The 17,972-nt window shown below is 32.5% G+C and overlaps 2 protein-coding genes across 3 annotated transcripts in view; one reads left to right on the forward strand and one right to left on the reverse strand.

Moving 5' to 3' along the window:
- LOC145726112 (uncharacterized) overlaps positions 1-17,972 on the reverse strand; it is a 134,741-nt gene that overhangs the window by 87,649 nt on the left and 29,120 nt on the right. The gene's annotated exons all lie outside the window — the stretch shown is intronic.
- Positions 1-17,972, forward strand: part of ImpL2 (Ecdysone-inducible gene L2) — a 50,567-nt gene that overhangs the window by 15,514 nt on the left and 17,081 nt on the right. The gene's annotated exons all lie outside the window — the stretch shown is intronic.

Genomic DNA, 17,972 nt, shown 5'->3' on the forward strand with positions numbered 1-17,972 from the left:
TCGCTTTCTCAGACTGTCCTTGACTTTACTAGGACTAAAGAGAGTCCAAAAGTATATTTTCAAGACTTTAATTGGTGTACAACTGAATTTTCTGGACTGGACAACAAGTCTAGAAGTAAATTAAATTTTCGGACTATTTTATTTATAAAAATTAGTTCTCAAGACTATAATGGTAGTATTTGGTACCAAAATTTTTTACTTTTATTATTGAAGAAACTTGACTTTTGGAAATAGTCTTAAACTCGATTTTTCAGTCTTAAAAAGCACTAAAAACAGTCTCAATTTATTGCACCTATGAGTGTAGAAGTCAATTTAATAGTGAAGAAGCTTGAAATAACATTTTCAAGACTATGGTCAGTGGACACACTGGCTTTTAGGCCTGATAAGTCAAAAACTTTGTAAAGATAGTCTTGAAACTCGATTTGAGGCACTGAAAACAGCCTTAAAACACTAAAAACAGTCTAGTTTATTAAGAAATACCCGAATTTTTAGCACTGAGGTGTCTAGAAGTCGATTTAATAGTGACAAAGCTTGGAATGCCATTTCAATGAAGAATGTAAAAATTGTTTTTTAACTTTACTATGTCAATAACTTGGTGAAGATAGTCTTGAAACTCGATTTTCCAAGCTGAAAGCAGTTTTGAAGCAGTTGTTGTCTGGAAACTATGAAAACTGGCTAAAATAGTATATTCTATATTAAGAGCGGAAAGTATACAGGGTGTCTAAAAAGTCTGGAATATTGCAAATATCTCGAAAACTGCTGATTTTATTTTTCTCAAAATTTGCGTCTTGTTATAGTAAATAACAGCGCATGACGTGAGGGTGAAATGAGGTTCGCAAGTATACAGGGTCAGTCACAAAGTATACCAACTTTCTTAATTCAAACCTAACACACTGTATATTACTTCAGATTTTAAGAGTACTTATAAAGGCCAATTCAACGATATACGATTTTTTTTTTTATTTATTTATTTTTTTTTTGTACCTACCTATAACAATGATGCTAACGTCAATATAATGTTAAATTAATTGGCAAATTTCCTATTACTTAAAATGGTGTTTTTGAGTGAGAAGGAAAAGACTGACATCTTAAGTATGGTGGGATATGGCGACCGTAAGAGAACGCAGCAGGAAGTATGTGATTTGTTTAATCAGCGTTACCCAAATCGTGTTGCAATAACTCAATCTTGTGTAAGCAAATTAAGAAAAAAAAATACTAAGAATAAAGTAGCAATACTGTAGATCGTTGAATTGGCCTTTATGCGTACTCTTAAAATCTGAAGTAATATACAGTGTGTTAGGTTTAAATTAAGAAAGTTGGTATACTTTGTGACTGACCCTGTATACTTGCGAACCTCATTTCACCCTCACGTCATGCGCTGTTATTTACTTTAACAAGGCGCAAATTTTGAGAAAAATAAAATCAGCAGTTTTCGAGATATTTGCAATATTCCAGACTTTTTAGACACCCTGTATATTTGCCGCTTGCACATGAAATTTGCAGCTTGAGGCGAAGCCGAACGCTGCAATCATGTAAAAGCGGCAAAAGTACTTTTGGCTCGAAATATAGACGATATTTTTTCGACGACTGCTGTGGGGTGGATTAGAAGGACAACTCACATCATTTTCGTCGCTCGAACTCATTGTCACCGATAAATCACTTTGACGGAATGTGGTTATTTCAAACAGGTATGTCAAGCGTTGTTATGGAAACGCCGAAAAAAGTTGGTGACTAGATTGTTAGTAGAAAGCGAAAACGCTCTAGAGCAGAAAATCTCTCTTTCTGCTCGCGCGCGGCAAATAACCCCTTTCTGCTTCTAAATGGAAGCGTACATGAGGTACTTTCAAAGTAAGTCGTCGAAAATAATATTTTTTAAACTTCTTAAGTGAATTTTCCGTTTCCAAGACAATTTTTAAGTTGGGTTGGGTTAGTTTTGGGTCTTTGACCGTAATAACGTGTAATAAAGTGCTTGTTCCAAATTTGATCAATATTGCTCCAACGGTCTGACAGTTATGACAAAAAAAACGATTTTTTAAACAGAAATTTGAAGGACTGTATTTTCCTTAGGAAGCACTTTTCAGGAAAATGACATAATGAATGTCAACTTATTTTTTAATTGGCTATGGATTGGTGAATTATTGACATTTAAAACTGGACCACCCTGTATTGACCGTTTTTTTTGAGATATATTGTTGGGGTTGTGCATGCTTGCCCTAAGGATGAATAAAAAATTGATGAATTTCAAAATTCCAACCTCAAAAAGTAAATTATTTTCTTATTAAACGTTTGATAATTGTTGGTTATGTTGGTTGGATTAAAATAGGTTTAAGATACAATCTTAATCCTCTAAAATTATAGGAAATAAACTATCACCTGTTATGGAAATAAACAAAGTAAATATCTCAGTGCTACTTAGAACCAGTTAGGAAAAGTACGATTTTGTGTAACGAGCATCCATAAAAGAGTGATTTTTTAAACATTTTTCCTAATTTTTAGAACAGGTACTTGTAAACGCAATAATAGTACATGCATTGATAGCCAATTTTTTTTTTGCTTTAAAAAGCTACCACAGTAGAATGGTTATGACAAAGATGATAGAAAAACAGAAAATAAAAAAAATAATTAATTGAATAAATAATGGCAAAACCATCTTCTTGAAAACAATCTGCTAAATTGGCTAAATCAATCTATTGCTTAAAAATCAATAATATTTGAGACAAACTAAGACTAGTTTTTCCTTTAGTAGTCCAAATGATCTCAATCATTTTCTTGATGATGGTATTTCAGTAAGTTAATGCATTTTAAATCAATATTCACATACAACTGAAAATCTGGTCATTCAAATTAAAATTGAACCATTCTTATTTGATATTTTTTTACTTTAATGTCGTTTTAACTTTCGTTTACACTGTCCTCCATCTCGTTAGGCAGGAAAAGCAAAAAAGAGAACTAGAAACGATAATGAAATGGGTCACTATACATTGTTGTGTTGTTATTTTTGCAGTTTTTAGCTTTTTTACTTATTCTGAAGAATAAATTAAATCTACAGGCGCAAATAAATAAAAAACCGTTTTCATGTCCAATCTCGAAATTCTCCTGAACAACCTGTAATAGAAACAAAAACTTTCTTATACACAGTGTCCCATTTAAGACGGCATTTTTTCTTTCTTTCTCTTTCTTCATTTTCTCGGGTTATTTAAGTAGAAAATACCTCTTCATCCTCTGCTTCTTTTTTCTTTTCTTTTCTGCTTTATCATGTCTATCTAACTTATCATTAAGATCCTTCTAGATGGCCACCACATATCAAGCACTTCCAGTAGATTATCATTATTACTTATATTTTCTTGCATCTCAATATTGTCTCTATTTCTTCAATGTACTCATTACCTTCATTGACAGTTGTTCCTAAGTACTTGTACTCACTGACTTTCTCTACTAGTTCTCAGTTGATTCATAGGTTTTCCTGTTGCTGAAATAGATATGCAAATCTCCTATTGTTTCGGCAATAAGTATGGTGTCGTCCGCATATCGGATATTGCCAATCCCTGTGTATTCCATTAATTTTACTACCATTTCATCCAGTGCTTTCTGAACGATTTCTTCTGAATAAAGACTAAATAATAGCGGAGATACTACACATCATTGTATTTTTACTTCTTCTAAGAGTTTATTAACCACTTCGACATTAGCAGCTAGCTCATGGTTGGACGAATAAATCTATGAACACAAAAAGCAAAATGAGAATATATAAAATAATTGTGAGAGCGATTCTAACCTACGCGGCAGAAACTCGGACATACAAAAAGAACATAACAGATAATGAGTAACATAGAAATGAAGAATCTAAGAACAATAAAGGGTATAACACTTAGGGACAAATAAACACATAAGAGCACCAACAAATGGGTAAAAGCAAGGAAAAAGACTGATAGAATGACACATGACAGATTAGCTAACATCTACAAAAATAATAAATCCTACAGAAAAAGACCAAAGAAAAGATGGAAGAACAACCTACTGATAACAACAGAAACAGAATGAGAGGCAAACAAACTGGAGCAATCCTAGTCAGACGAAGAATTCAGAAGAAGAAGAAAGAAATCAGTGAATAGTCTTAAATTAGCACCGTCACGTGACAGTACAATATACAGGGTCTTCTATTTGAAATAACCTAGTTATGTTACTTTGGACCCTCTGAAGATATTTTTTCACTAGTCCAATTTTGACCTCAAACATCTCGAAAACAGTGCGTATATTAGGTCTTATAATGCATAGGGTGTATCTTCTAAACCAAATGAGTTATGCTACTTTGAATATGACCCAAAATGATCAAAATGCAATAGTATCATTTTCACTAACCTACGCTATTAGCCATAAATCAATATCCTTTTCTTTCTAACTTATAACATTTACCTAATTCCATTTCGCTTTCAAGATAAGTTTATGTTGATGTATTTGTTTTTCCAAACAATGTCTTTTAGGCATCTTCAGACTTCAGTAGATTTCCATAACTTGTTATCTCAGCTCCTGTAAGTATTTGAACTTGTTCTACAATTTTCTGGTCAGTCTCCAGTTTGCATCTTTTGATGATACGACACATTTCGTTTTGTCTGTGTTAATGACCATATTTAATTGTTTTGCTGGTTGATTAAAAGAGTGAAGTAATCTCTGAAAATGGTCTTCAGAATCCGCAATGAGCACGGCATCATCTGCGTAGCAGACAACATTGAAGTAAGTGTTCCCCATTTTGTATCCTGCTCTTTTAGGTAGATCTCCGATAATTTTGTCTTCTTCAGTTAATTAGATGTCCTACTTTTATACTAGTCCGACAGTAGTTTTATTAATATCTAGTTCACTTCCTTTTCCCGCATTATTTCAATGATGCCCGCCAATCGCACCCGGTCGAAAGCTTTAGTCATGTCGACAAGGCAGATATAAGCTGATTTATGGAACTCTAGAGATTTTTCTGTTATTTGATTTACAATGAAGTTGGCATCAATGGTAGACCTGGTTTTTCGAAAACTTTGCTGTTCTTCGCAAATTTGTATAGTTTTGTTTATTTCCTCCTCCATTCCTCCTTCATTTGGTACTTTTTGTTCTATTATGATGTTTCTGAAGAGAGTTAATATTTACCTCGTCGGGTCCTGGACATTTTCGATTTTTAAGATGTTTCAAGATATGTTCTATCGTACTGCCTGTCAATTCTATGTCATTGTCTTCTTCTATTAGTAGTTGTTCATTTTCTTTATATAGGTTTTCAAAATATAACTTCCATTCTTCTGCATTGATTTGATTGGTCTGCATAGTATCCTAATTTCTATTTTGTTCCTTCTTAGCATTCCCCATATCTTCCTCTGGCTTCCGTACATATCTCTCTCCATCTCCCTGGTGAATCTTTCCCAGTAATCTTCTTTTATTTTTCATTATTTTCCTGCTAGCCATATTTTGGTCACTTAGGTGGTAGTTGGTACACAATAAACACAGAGACAGAAAACTCAATGACCAATGAGCTAGAAAAAAAACCTAAATCATTGCTCTCTTATAATTCCGAGAAGTATCAAAAACATTGTCAAAATAGTCCATTATTCCTATTTGATCTAAATAATGTGGATCTTGCCAGACATCAAGACTTCCCAAGTCAATTCAATTAGTTGTTACCAGACTAGTTGAATCCAGCTAAATGACAAGACGAATTCGGTTTGGGCTAGAAAAAATCACGACATCCTTGGGACAAGATCCAAAACGTCCGCGACCGAATTAGCGGCTAGACTTAAATTGAAAATCCAATGAATCAGTCGGGACATTGTGCCAAGATTCGCAGACGTGCGCTAAATGTCGCCTACTGACAGACCAGAAACAATTCCCGCTGTTTGTGTACAAAAAAAAAAAACTGAAAGGAAGCTAATAAAAGCGATTCCTCCGCAACTACCCGATCTGACTCACGTAGACCGGTACTGTTGCTAAGGCCAAATGGGCTGCATAACGAACAAAGCTATAATTTCGATTCGTTACAACTTCTCTCTTGGTGTAACGTGAAAAGTCACGTTCTCGTTTGCGGTAAGGTTCCCAGAATCGCGTAGATTTCTCGGAATCAGAATTAGAATTCCGATGCAACTCATCTAGGACAGTTACCAGTGGATTAAACAGTCTCCTTGATGGATTACAGTAATTACCGACCAAGAAAGGCAAAGAATAATTCGAATACACGCGAACAATCGTAAACCACTATTTCTGCATTAACGAGAAAGTGCCCATAAATCCGGCAAGGCACAATAATTGCTGATAAAATAGATACTACAACAACAATCGATTGTCCCGACAACAAATCAAAGCGGATAATAACCAGGCCCCAGGTATCAAATCTCAGCTGAAACCTGTAATCACCTTAAATCTGAGAGCATACAATGTTGCACAGGTAACAGACCACTAAGCGAACGTTTTATTTGACAAGTTCATAAAGTAAACGTATTATTAGTCTTTTAATAAAGGACCGACACCATCAATAAATTTTAACCACCACGTTCTCGAGAAGAACTTCTCGCTTAGCAACTGGTGACGAAGTCAACCTGAATTAGAACTTTACTCTCATCTTCAACCTGAACTGGTACAGGTAGACGAAAAAATTACGGACAACTGTTAATTATCAACAATTTTACAATGTTTTCAGAATTTTGAATATTTTCTCTTCGTTAAATTGTACTAGTTGAACGTCATGAAACTAGTGCTAAAATTTAGTGAAATTGGCCAATTTCCACTTTAAAAGTGTTGAAATTAAAGTTGAAAACCTGCTAATTGACTTGATTGTTGCATTTCAAGGTTTAACAGTCTAATTTGGAGCTTGTAAGTCAACTAACTAGTTGAAAATCATAAAAATAATGCTAAGATATGAAAATTTAGGGAAATTGATCAATTACTACTCTAAAAGTGTTGAAATTGAAGTTGAAAACTTGCAAATTGACTTGATTGTTGCATTTCAAGGTTTAACAGTCTAATTTGGAGCTTGTAAGCCAACTAACCAGTTGAAAATAATAAAAATAATGCTAAGATTTGAAAATTTAGTGAAATTGGTCAATTTCCACTCTAAAAGTGCTGAATTTGAAATTGAAAACTTGCAAATTGACTGGATTTTTGCATTTCAAGGTTTAGCAGTCTAATTTAGAGCTTGTAAGTCAACTAACCAGTTGAAAATCATAAAAATAATGCTAAGATTTGAAAATTTAGTGAAATTGGTCAATTTCCACTCTAAAAGTGCTGAATTTGAAATTGAAAACTTGCAAATTGACTGGATTTTTGCATTTCAAGGTTTAACAGTCTAATTTGAAGCTTGTAAGCCACAAACCAGTTAAAAATCATAAAAATAATGCTAAGATATGAAAATTTAGGGAAATTGATCAATTACTACTCTAAAAGTGTTGAATTTGAAGTTGGAAACCTGCAAATTGACTTGATTGTTGCATTTCAAGGTTTAACAGTCTAATTTGGAGCTTGTAAGTCAACTAACTAGTTGAAAATCATAAAAATAATGCTAAGATATGAAAATTTAGGGAAATTGATCAATTAATACTCTAAAAGTGTTGAAATTCAAGTTGAAAAATTGCAAATTGACTTGATTGTTGCATTTCAAGGTTTAGCAGTCTAATTTGGAGCTTGTAAGCCAACAAACCAGTTGAAAATCATAAAAATAATGCTAAGATATGAAAATGGCTCTCTGAAGCAGTAAAAACTACTTAAAATGTAGTTCAAAAATGTCCAAATAATCCAAATTCCATTTCCTGTCCTTTCTTTTCATTTAAAATTCATTTTCTTGGCATTTTAATGCAAAAATACATTTCTGAGAATTTACTCTCCAGATACAAGACAGTGAACACAAAAATTTGAAAAACAGTTTAGAAGCTGTCCAAACCAAATTGTATCGATACCAAAAGCAAAGTAATTTCCATGCGGGGTTTCGGAAAATTGAATTTGTATGCTTTCATGATAAGGATGCAGAAAAATCTTATTTTCTCGTATGATTACCAAACCTTGTTTTTCATTCAAACTTGACCTATGTATATGTAATATAAAATACACAGTGGAAAAAATATATTAGATACTACTGACTGATGCCATTCATTTGCAACTTGTTTTGAAACATGCATTGTTTATGAATATACTTTGAAAAGTTACCTAATACTTGAAATGTATTTTTAGCAATATTGACAATTAAGTCTGTTTTCTGCACGGTATTTTCAGTTAAATGTTATGTTTAGTTCCACAGTTTTGAAAAAGTTTTCTGAATCGATAATCAATTGCTCTTGTCTGATACTAATATGATAATTTATAAAACCAAACACTGTATAATATAAAAAAGAATGTTTTTCCAGTCGTAACAAGATCAAACTTGTACGAACTGAAATGTAGGCATTCTCCGAACGAAAAATATGTGCCAACGCATATCGAAGGAATTTTGATTTCCAATATTTGTCTTTCATACAAATTCAAGTCCTATTTACACGATATGGTAAATAGATAAAATTATATCAGTAAGTTTACAGGCTTATTCAGAGAAAAAATGTGTCAACAGTTCGGTGTTCACCAAAGACCAATTCAACCTAAACAAATAATGTACAATTAGTTTAAACAGTTTTATAAAAGGTTGTTCGTATAATACACTCACAGAAAAAATCACAATCAAAAATTTGGAGCTCGAACAAGTCAAAAGCCAAAATAAAAAATAGAAATAACCTCCCCTAATAACCCTATAACCTTTCAGAAAATAAATAATTTATGTAAAGAAAACAAATAATGCAAAAAATGTAAACTTTGATTCTACATAGAAAAATAATCTGCTAGATAAACCATACTTTAAAAATACAGATTCTTATTAGGTTTTCTAAGTTTTGACATTAGTGACAGATATCACGTGGTCTTAGAGGATAATTTGGCTAGACAGTCACGTGACCCACTTGGAGTAAGGAAATAACTGTTTTAATAATGTTGTTTGGTACAGTTAGAGAGAAATACAGTTTGAAAGGACCATCATGGACCAAATCGCTGGTAAAACCCACTTGGAGCAAGAAAATTGTTTTAAGCACATTTTTAGAATCCTCATTAAATTTCTTATTCAATAACCTAAAAAAACACTAAAAAATTTGGTACAGTCAGGGAGAAAAGTGGTGTCAGTTTGAACTGCCAAAACACAATTTGAAAAGACAGTGAGGGACAAAATCGCCTGTAAAACCCTCTTGGAGTAAGAAAATGGCTGTTTTAAGCCCATTTCTAGAATTCTCATTAAATTTCTTATTCAATAACCTAAAAAAACACTAGAAAATTTGGTACAGTCAGGGAGAAAAGTGGTGTCAAAATTTGAACTGACAAAACACAATTGGAAAAGACAGTCAGGGACAAAATCGCCTGTAAAACCCACTTGGAGTAAGAAAATGGCTGTTTTAAGTCTATTTCTAGAATTCTTATTAAATTTCCTATTCAATAACCTAAAAAAACACTAGAAAATTTGGTACAGTCAGGGAGAAAAGTGGTGTCAAAGTTTGAACTGCCAAAACACAATTTGAAAAGACAGTCAGGGACAAAATCGCCTGTAAACCACACTTGGAGTAGGAAAATGGCTGTTTTAAGTCCATTTCTAGAATTCTCATTAAATTTCTTATTCAATAACCTAAAAAAACACTAGAAAATTTTGTACAGTCAGGGAGAAAAGTGGTGTCAAAGTTTGAACTGCCAAAACACAATTTGAAAAGACAGTCAGAGACAAAATCGCCTGTAAAACCCTCTTGGAGTAGGAAAATGACTGTTATAAGCACATTTTTAGAATTCTCACTAAATTTCTTATTAACTAACCTAAAAAAACATAATAAAATTTGGTACAGTCAGAGAGAAAAGTGGTGTAAAAGTTTGAACTGCCAAACACAATTTGAAAAGACAGTCAGGGACAAAATCGCCTGTAAAACCCACTTGGAGTAAGAAAATGGCTGTTTTAAGTTAATTTCTATAATTCTCATTAAATTTCCTATTCAATAACCTAAAAAAACACTAGAAAATTTGGTACAGTCAGGGAGAAAAGTGGTGTCAAAGTTTGAACTGCCAAACACAATTTGAAAAGACAGTCAGGGACAAAATCGCCTGTAAAACCCACTTGGAGTAAGAAAATGGCTGTTTTAAGTCCATTTCTAGAATTCTCATTAAATTTCCTATTCAATAACGTAAAAAAACACTAGAAAATTTTGTACAGTCAGGGAGAAAAGTGGTGTCAAAGTTTGAACTGCCAAAACACAATTCAGCCAAAACAGACAGTCAGGGACAAAATCGCTTGTAAAACCCTCTTGGAATAGGAAAATGACGGTTTTAAGCACATTTTTAGAATTCTCACTAAATTTCCTATCCAATAACCTGAAAACCACTTCAAAATAAAACATGTGGATTTGGCAATTCGCAATACAAAATGTTTTACAACCCACATAGTGGCAATGTTATTAAAAAGGGGAGATTGTATGCAAAAACAAAAAACAGAAGATACTTTTCGGTAGACCTGGCAACATTGTAAGTAGGTCTGATTCTCTAAAAACTCTTCAGTTTTGATGTCATAATATCTCATAAACGAGTATTTATTTTACAAAAATAATTTTGGATTGTATATGCATAGAATAGAAAATATTAACGACATTTAAACACTGTCATTACTCTAAATAGTCCTACTTTAGGTCTAGTCACTTATTATACAGAAAAAAAAGCAATTAAAACTAAAGACAGAGAAGTACATTCTAGAAACAGTCGAGTAGGTGATTCATCCAAAAAATATCTGTTCAAACTGCTTAAACCAATCAAGCAAAAAAATGCAGAGATTGCATCATATTCCATGAACGGAATTCCGACAATGAAAAGTCGAGAAGATCAAAATCTGGTCGACGTGACGGCCGATCATACTGGCACGGATGAGCCCCCAAAACGGCGGCACACCATTGGTCGGTACGACATAATCGAGATGACGCAACTGGTACGACAATTTCCATTCATGCCGGCTTTAAGAGCGCCACCGGCCGTCAGTGGAACCTCATTTCACTAGTGACCGCCGGTTCGTCCAGATCTATATCACTATACCATTCCGTGACACGGTCACCATTCCCGATCTTCAATTGACACATTGTCGACTAAATGATTTTTCATTTCGATCAAACGCGTTCTTATTCGATTAATTGTTCAGTTACGATACAAACGCAAGTGACGGATAGTTATTTTAACTGGAGTGTCACGTGACGTACGGCCCTTTTTTTTATTGACTTTTATTGTTTAAACCACTCTCAGTAGAATTTAATTTTTAATTTGTGTATTGCGGCCATTACTTTTGATTCTGTGAACAGAAAATGGTAAGTTTTATTTTTTTTCTACAAAAAAAGGGTTGACGAAAATTTTATTAATTTAAATGGTGAAATTGTATGGAAAGTTAGTACAAATCTACTACTACTTGCAGAAGTATATTATTGTTCATCTAAGGAGCGGTATTTCTACCTACTACTACTAAATTAATTAAAAATAATAAACTGCCACTAAATATAACAAAAAGCAATATATTGATTATCAAATGTTTCTTATATTTTTAAGTAGCAAAAAATGTTGTTTAAACGATATAGAAATATTTGAAATTTTTGTCTTTTTTAATGTTTTTTTATTATTCAGTTAAATAATATAATATTAACGGGCATTTACTAATTCCAAATACCTGTAAACTTTCTCAAAATTCATTCTAAAACAACTTTTTATCTTTTTTAGCTTTTACTAAACTAAAAACTAAACAAATAATAACAAATGACTGTTAAAACCTGACCACAAATGATAAGTGAGACTGAGAAAAATTCATTAAAATTATTATTTCAGTTCTTGATAAACTGTTGAGAAAATGTTGGCAAAACTGCAAAACAGATGAAAAGCTTCTTATGATATTTTTTAATATTCTAGCTTAACTTTTAAATTGTTAATGGATAATTACAGATTGCGTGCTTAGATACATTTCTGTTTAACTTTCTCATCTAAATAATTACAAAACAATAAGTTAAATTGAATTTACATAAGTTTCCTCCTAAACTTTCCTTGTGATGCGCCCGTGATGTTCTTTTTCAAAAAATCCAAATTCTTCCTTTAATTTGGAACCTTTTTTGTCTCTTTCATGTTTCTTGTTATTGTTTGTAAGTTATTCGCCAAAGAAGTAGAACGATAACTCGAAAACGAGCTAAATGAATGACAAATCACAAAAAAAATGCAAGACAAATTGAAAAAATAAAATAGAACAATTGCTGTCATATAATATGAACTACTCGATTTGAACTTAGTTCAAAAATGCACCTTTCAATTATTAGGAAACACCCTGTACGTATATTAATAAAATACCAAAATTTTTTAGATACACGGTGTCCTGTATTTGTATTCTGCACTATCAAAAGCAACTAGAACAGTACAAAAATACATAAAAGGTAAATTTTGTAGCAGACTTTTTTAACTAAACTTGTTTTTCAAAAAAGGAAGAATTATTAAAAATGGTATAATATACAGGGTTCTAAAAAAAGAAACAATCTGATGCTTTTGCAATCTTTTGCCCCCAAAATTAATTAAACAAATAACTATTTAAATCAGCATTTTTCTTAGTCTCATCATTACATTTAAAAATCACCCTGTATATCATTGCCGTACATAAATAGCGTGTAGATTCCATTCTGGAAACGTGGAAAAATATAATATTTTGTCAGTATACAGTTTCAGCATAAATCACTTAATAAAAAAATACTTTATTACCTAATTATTTTATTTTTATTAACTGTTTTAATAACTTAATTAGAAACATCTGATATAGGAGTCTGATTTTTAAATGCGGAAAAAATTAAATAAGTTAGAATTTAGATAAAAAATCCTGGTTAGTGATTTTAAAGCAAAACAGTCAGTCAGGGCCGGAACTGCTCAAACTTCCGTTTAGTGAGTGTAATGCACAAATTTTGGAATAAATTTCTGTTGAAATACCTGAAATACGGTCCTGATTTTTTTGTCACACTCAGTCTTAGAATTAGTCTAATGTAGTCAGTGCAAAAAAAAAACAAATTTTAGAACAAATTTATTTGTCAATATCTCAGATACACTACTGATTTTTCATTTTTGTTATAAAATTTTTGAACTTTTTTGTCTAGACGTTATCTTTCTCTTAAATACTGACCACGAGCCGACCCTGATTAGAGATCACTTTAATAGACTTATTAATATGAAAATTTGAAATTATAGAGAAAGAATTTGGTTCAGGTACATTTGATATAACATCAACAACATTGATTTTTTGTCTTAAGAAAATAGAAATAATAAACAGTTCGAAACAATTCTAAAAAAAAATTAATTTAAAAAGTTTGTCTTAAAATTTGTTAAATTTTCACTCAACATAATAAAAAAAATAGAACCCTTTATAACTGGACTGTTTTTAAATGTCAAATATAATACTTTCAAAAAAAAAAACAATAAATTCAGGAAGTGCGACTGAGCAACAGCAACATTCTGAACATTATTGCTATCTTGCAACAACACACCGTTTCCGAGATATTAAGTTTTTTTTTTTTAAATTGCGTCAAAATTTTGAAAATTTATTATCTCCGCCATTTTTTAAGTTTCGGCGACTGTCAAAAGATCAAAATGTGTATGTTGAACTGCTCTTTCATCTTGTATTAACCGCAACATATTGTATACAGAATGTCCAAAAAAACAAAAACAATAACGGCATTTTGAACATTATTGGTAGAAATCTTGCAAAATTTCCGCAACTTTAACCGTTTCCGAGATATTAGACTTTTTTTGACAATTGCAACAAATTTTGAAAATTCATTATCTCCGCCATTTCTGAGGTTTCAGAGAGTTTAAAAAGCTCAAAATTTTTGTCTTGAATTGCTCTTTCACTTCGTGCTAACCGCAACACAGTTGAATATATACAGGGTGTCCAAAAAACAAAAAAAACAACAGTCAAATTTCTATAAATTCAAAGGCGGCATTTTGACCATTATTGGTAGGTATCATGCAAAATTTCCGTAACTTTAACCATTTCCGAGATATTCGACTTTTTTCTGACAATTGCATTAAATTTTGAAAATTCATCATCTCCGCCATTTCTGAGGATTCAGAGAGTTTAAAAAGATCAAAATTTTTGTCTTGAATTGCTCTTTCACTTCGTGCTAACCGCAACACAGTTGAATATATACAGGGTGTCCAAAAAAGAAAAAGAACAACAGTCAAATTTCAATAAAGTTAAAGGCGGCATTTTGAACATTATTGGTATGTATCTTGTAAAATTTCCGCAACTTTAACCGTTTATATTCGACTTTTTTCTGACAATTGCATCAAATTTTGAAAATTCATCATCTCCGCCATTTTTGAGGTTTCAGCGAGTGTAAAAAGATCAAAATTTTCGTCTTCAATATACAGAGTGTCTCTAAAAGGTATGTACAAAATCCTACGACATATTCCTGACATCAAAATAACCCGATTTAAAGTAACTTACCGTTTTCGAGATACAGGGTGGTAAAACATCATTTTTTTTTTTTTAATAAGAAAATTACACCGAGAAAAATTTACGGTCACTTAAAAACACTTTACATAGTAAAGCGCTATCTAACGACTGCAGTAAAAATGTGTCCAAATTCGGGTATCGTATCTCAAAAAAACCCTGAGTACCAGATTTGAAAGTAATACGTTACAAAATTATTTAAAAAAATCGGTTTTTATTTTTTAACTTTACCACCCTGTATCTGGAAAACGGGACAAAGGTAAGTTGCTTTAAATCGGCTTATTTTTTGATTTCAGGAATATGTCATACGATTTGGTACAAACCTTTTAGACACCCTGTATATTCCTGAGAAATTTGACGTTTTTAACTTTTTTTTGAAAATTGCATCCAAATTTTTAAAACTCCGTAGTTCCTCCATTTTTGAAGTTTTGGCGACTGCAAAAAGCTCAAAACGTGTATCTTGAAATGCTCTTTCACCTCGTATTAAACCCAGTCGCACATATACAGAGTGTCCAAAAAAACAAAAAGAACAACAGTAAAATTTGAAACTAAATCTCTGCCAAGTGTGACCTTGTTTACCGTACACTGGAAAATCATTCTTAAAGTAAAACAAAAAAATAATTCTGTTCATCATAAATTTTAAAATAATTATTTAAGCTTCTATCAATCTAATTACACTGAAACGTTTCAGTTCATCTGTTATCGCGTTACGCTGACCTAGGCTTACGTTGTAAATGCGCCAATAAGAAAAAAACCGAAATCCAAAGGTTAATAATTACCGCTAGCTGATAACAATTAAGAAAACTACATTAATTACAGCGATATTAATCGTTTGTAATGTCAATTTTGACATCGCAAATGCGTCACGGAGAACGGTTTCGAAAGATTTCGCCTGGTGTCCAGAGAGATAAATCAGTTTCTAAATCGCGGCTAATTTTAGAATTTATCGTGTCTTTGATGGTGAAATTGGCGACTTTCGAATCAAGTGCGATTAAATCACGTGAACGAACGAGACATTTAGAAAAACTACAGTCAAATTAACCAGCTGAAATATTTCTGGATGACTAATAGAGTTAGTAGATTAGACGAGTCACCTTGAAGGCAATCGGCCAACTCCGCTGGTTCCAATCAGTCTAGCAGGGTCTAGAATCATATTTTAATCACTTTTCAGAGAGTGATTGCGCGTAATCATTTAATCAAACATTTTAAACGCATATTCCAAACGCGAATCAATTAGCGGAGCACTTAAAATGAACCAACAAAACGACCATCGCACGACCCAAAGAAGGCAAACGGATAAGTACCATCCTCGCGCCTCTAATGAGAAAAACCAACACCAATCCTAATTAGAGCGGTCGTTAAAGAGCCATTGGACCCAGGGTACCACACGTGAACGTCTCTGTTCGCTGTTGCCATGGGCAAGTTGGTACCGCACACAGAACTGCCACAACTAACCAAGTCTCAAATTTTCCAGAATTTTATGCTTATATTGAATATTCTTGTTTGTTGTACATCCAAAAATATTAGAAAAAAACCCTCTTAAATGCTCCTTTTTCAAGATACAAGGTGAACTGTTTGTCGTACTCAAAGGAACTTTGACTGCAGAAAAGAGAAGACTTAGAAATCCTGAAGACTTGAAGGTTGAATACTCCCTTAAGATGATAGGAACACAAAATTCAGACACAGAGCATCTTCACAAGATTTAAGGATGCTAGAGGTAGAGGAATTTAAAGTGTCAAAAACTGTCTGAAGATTGTTTTGTCTACCTAATAAAGGAACTAATTTAGTAACCAAGGACTTAAAAAAACTTATAAAAACACTGAACAGATTGAGAACCTTTTTCATCAAGAAATCACCTCCAGTGTCTGGAAAATGTTTTATGTAAGTAGAAATTTTGAGGAAGACTTTAAAGGAACATGGACACAAAAGAAACTCTCTGAACATCAAGAACCTTGTAAAGGAGGTTTTAGAGAAAAATATGCGAAGTTTAGTAAGACAACACATTATACACTCCTCCTGGACATCCTCCTTATTTAATAATTTCCACCAAATGTGTTTTTGATGACAAAAACCATATCCAGAGTCAAAAAATTGATGAAAGACATTTTAATCAACCCAACAAATCCACAAATTTGGCATCCTTAAGAAATTTGAGAGCTTTTTGCAGCAAAAGTACTAAAACCATCCAGTAAGACGCTTAAAGAATACCTACTACTCAAGGATCAAAATAGAGACACAAAAATTGTGAATTTTTGTTGAAATGACTGAAAAACACCAAAAAGTATCTTTATTCCCAAATTTAACTTGATTATTTATAATTTTCTTCTTCTGTAAATTTTGCTCCTTTAATTATTTATTTTGTCTTTTCCTTTATTTCCTTATTGTGCAATGCTAAAATCAGTTTTCCATATAACAAATTTTGCTATCACAGATAATAACGATACTTACTGCACTTATATTCAATATCATGTATTATAAAGATAACTTTAGTATAATAATTATCAAAAAATGATGTGTTGAGGTCTCAGTAATGCCAACAACTTTCAAAATGTTCTTATGACCACATACAGTGTGTCCATAAAGTATGGAATAAATTCGATTAAATTCTTTGTTACTATTAAATTAAATTCATAATTTAAGCGAGATTTTTGTGCACTTTTACCAAAAATATTCTATAAGTTGCTTCTTTGACAGTTGACGACCTAAAGTGATTGAAGTGAAAAGATAGCTCAGGTCGGAAGGTTTCCAAAAATATTCTCATTTAATCGGTTGCACCGTTTGGCCGCTAGAGGTCGTCAAAGTCAAGCTTCACAAACCTTCCGAAGTGATTTAACTACTTTTGCTTTAACCTAAAATAATTCAGTTATTTGAACAGTTACGATAAAAGGTCACTGAAGGTAAAATATAGTCCAGACCAAAGGTTTTTCAACGGTGTACTCAAAAAAGGTTATTGGTGTGATAGTTTGATCGCTAGAGGGCGTCAAAGTCAAGCTTTTTAACAATTTTGTTTTTTAGGCAGTTTTTGAGATATTTCCCGGAAACTAAAAATTGTTTTTTAGTTTTTTGGGACACTCTGTATTCAGCCGCTAATCTGACACACCCTGTATGAGCCTGACATCCATTTTGCCCCAACTGTCACGGTTTCGGGGATGACCTAGAAATTATGTCAATTTTGACGGTTTTCAGTGCGTGGCACCGTTAAAAAATGATATTTTTGCAAATGACACTTTACGTCATTCTTGTATCATTAACCTGAAGGAATTTAGGCAGTGGAAGTTTAATTTAAAAATAAAAAAAAATTCTCTAAATAAAACTTTAAATTTTTTGACAATTTTTGTTTTTAATTTTTCAAGGACAAACGGTGCCTGGTACCAAAAAAGACCATTGAAGGTAAAAGTTGTATTCCCTCAAGATACGTTTGTGGTAAACATTTCAGACCTCTACTTGAAGC

This window comes from Ips typographus, linkage group LG3 (assembly GCF_016097725.1).
Source record: "Ips typographus isolate SLU linkage group LG3, UJ_Ityp_2.0, whole genome shotgun sequence".
NCBI classification, from domain to species: domain Eukaryota; kingdom Metazoa; phylum Arthropoda; class Insecta; order Coleoptera; family Curculionidae; genus Ips; species Ips typographus.